The sequence below is a fragment of the Nanorana parkeri genome, unplaced genomic scaffold (genome assembly GCF_000935625.1).
Source record: "Nanorana parkeri isolate BGI_ZX_2015 unplaced genomic scaffold, ASM93562v1 scaffold1966, whole genome shotgun sequence".
NCBI lineage: Eukaryota > Metazoa > Chordata > Amphibia > Anura > Dicroglossidae > Nanorana > Nanorana parkeri.
Window position 1 is genome coordinate 191,399 of NW_017308234.1, and position 3,282 is coordinate 194,680.

At 47.8% G+C, this 3,282-nt stretch overlaps 1 protein-coding gene across 1 annotated transcript in view; it reads right to left on the reverse strand.

Annotated features, from left to right (window-relative positions):
• DOCK3 (dedicator of cytokinesis 3) overlaps positions 1–3,282 on the reverse strand; it is a 99,500-nt gene that overhangs the window by 76,430 nt on the left and 19,788 nt on the right. The window lies entirely within an intron of this gene.

Consider the following 3,282-nt stretch of genomic DNA (forward strand, 5'->3'; position numbering starts at 1 on the left):
GAGAGAGAGGGAGGAGGAGAGAGAGAGAGAGAGAGAAGAAGGAGAGAGAGAGAGAGGGAGGAGAGAGAGAGGGAGGAGGGGAGAGAGAGAGCGCGCGTAAAGAAGGGGAGAGAAGAGAGGGAGAGGAGCGGGAGAGAACATAGAGGAGAGAGAGAGAGAGGATAGAGAGAGAGAAAGAAGGAGAGAGAGGGAGAGGGAGGAGGGGAGAGAGAGAGAGAGAAGAAGAAGGAGGAGGAGAGAGAGAGAGAGAAGAAGGAGGAGGAGAGAGAGAGAAGAAGAAGAAGAGAGAGAGGGAGGAGGAGGAGGAGAGAGAGAAAGAGAGAGAAGAAGGAGGAGGAGAGAGAGAGTACAGAAAGTGTAAAGAGAGTGGGGGGGAGGAGGGAGTGGGAGCAAGGAAGGAGAGATGACAGTACAGAGAGATTAATCATCTTCAATTTACAGGCAGGACATCAGACAATAGGTGCGCACAGGTATGTATGATGGAAGCAGATATGTAGCATTGTACACTACAGAAGAAAGCAACAAGCTGACAGCGCCCACACACCGCAGATCACTCAGCAATAGCAGCGTAATAATATGATTTATATAATACTGAATCATAAGGGGACAACATTCAATTCCTACCCATGGGGAGGGGGATTCTGATGGGTGTGAGGGATGATTCTACTTGTCAAGCAACATTTGTGATCGGCACCTCAGAAAGTGCACGTAAAGCCAAAACCTTTACTTTTAGTTTTTGATAGAACAGGGAAGGGTTAAATCTGAGCTCCGGGATCAGCAGACGTCGTCCTCATACAAGAGTCTTGCGTGTTCTTTGGGAATCTCGGCGAGCTTTGTGTATGTCTTCGGATCTTACAAATGTGGGAGGAGCTTTGGCTATGCGGAGGAATGTCAGTTTGGCCAAAAGATTATAGTGATGTGACGTGTACAAAACTGGCAACTTATCCGGCTGACGGAACGGCCATTGTGTGATTATTATGTCATTGGCGTCAGATTTAGAATATGCCGATTTGTTATATTTTTAGTCCTTTGAACCCGTTTTGTAATATTTATCATTTCTAATAATAGCTCCGCCCACTGGATGACTCAATTTATTTGACTCATACATGATTCCCTACTTTCTTCCCAGAATCCTTTGCTCATCTCACACATTGTAGTATAGAACGTCCTCCCCCAGTATTCCTAATTACACAGCCGTTATAAATACCGCAAGGAATAGCCGCACTTCCACCATGACAGACACGATTGTCTTCTGACCGCAGCTTGTTGTGTCCACCATTGTGTACAAACAGATACAACTCAGAGAACGCACAACTCCATTGTTGTATGAAAAAACTGAATGAGAAATCATTGTTACATTGTATCATTGCAAGTTCTCACTAGAGACCGGTGACATCACTGAGAGTGCAGCCTATCCCTTCACTAGAGAGCAGTGACATCACTGAGAATGCAGCCTCTCCCTTCACTAGAGACTGGTGACATCACTGAGAATGCAGCCTCTCCCTTCACTAGAGACTGGTGACATCACTGAGAATGCAGCCTCTCCCTTCACTAGAGACTGGTGACATCACTGAGAATGCAGCCTCTCCCTTCACTAGAGACTGGTGACATCACTGAGAATGCAGCCTCTCCCTTCACTAGAGACTGGTGACATCACTGAGAATGCAGCCTCTCCCTTCACTAGAGACTGGTGACATCACTGAGAATGCAGCCTCTCCCTTCACTAGAGACTGGTGACATCACTGAGAATGCAGCCTCTCCCTTCACTAGAGACTGGTGACATCACTGAGAATGCAGCCTCTCCCTTCACTAGAGACTGGTGACATCACTGAGAATGCAGCCTCTCCCTTCACTAGAGACTGGTGACATCACTGAGAATGCAGCCTCTCCCTTCACTAGAGACTGGTGACATCACTGAGAATGCAGCCTCTCCCTTCACTAGAGACTGGTGACATCACTGAGAATGCAGCCTCTCCCTTCACTAGAGACTGGTGACATCACTGAGAATGCAGCCTCTCCCTTCACTAGAGACTGGTGACATCACTGAGAATGCAGCCTATCCAATCACCTGAAGTGTGCCATGGTCCGGGTGGACAGTAATGCCAATAAGGGGGTATACTCTGATAGAGTGAAATGAAGTGAAATCCCGACTGTGAAACCCAAGGGACGGATGGGAGGGTTGCTCGGAAGACCTCCTGTCCCAAGCAGTCTGACCGGCGCTGCTTAAGAGGAGTAAGGAGGCGCAGACTCCTCCCACAAATTCAGGCTAATCTATCTATTAGCCTAAACTGGAATGCATCAAAAACGCGGCAAAAACACATGCAGATCCGCACCTGATCCGGACCTGAAACTCATGTGAACAGGCCCTCAGTCATCGCAGCCGGTAAGGTGACCCCCCCCCCTCCCCCCATCTCCCAAAACTATTTAGCATAGAATTAAAATTCCGCTGCACCCGACGCTGGAAATAGTTTGTTTGTCGGGCGCCCACGCAGCCCAGGAGACGCGCCGTCCAAACCTGTCAAAATTTACACCAAAATCAGCAAACATTCGGAATAAATCATTTCTGGATCCCTGAAAACAAAACAAGAGAGAACGTTTCTGAGGAGGTGGATTTTCGGGACGCGGCGAACGCCAAACACACACAACAACGCTCCCCGCTCTGCAGATGACTTTATACAGACGAGATACTTTTATGTAACTGGATACAAATCCGATACTTTGATATCATTTCGCAGAGCGGAACGTTCTTCTATATTAGAGGCCGTGGGGGGGTTAAAGGAGCACTCCACCCCGAGCCCAACCTGCGGCCCTCCAATCCTCAGCGCGGGGGAAGGAGAAGTGTTGCTGTGCTCTGGCAGTGAAATGGTTTATTTCTGTCTCTCTTCTATTTTTATGTTTAGTTTTTTTCCGCTGATCTTTTATAATGGAGAAATATCCAATGTGGCGGAAGTAATCTGTAAGTGGGCTGCAGGGAGAGAAAATGTAAAAGCCCTGACTTGTAAAGGGGCCGTAATAGCCAATATCTCTCCTGTACCATGTCTGCAGTCTCTGACCATCTCCTGTGTTATGTCTGCAGTCTCTGACCATCTCCTGTATTATGTCTGCAGTCTCTGACCCTCTCCTGTATTATGTCTGCAGTCTCTGACCATCTCCTGTATTATGTCTGCAGTCTCTGACCATCTCCTGTATCATGTCTGCAGTCTCTGACCATCTCCTGTATTATGTCTGCAGTCTCTGACCATCTCCTGTATCATGTCTGCAGTCTCTGACCATCTCCTGTAT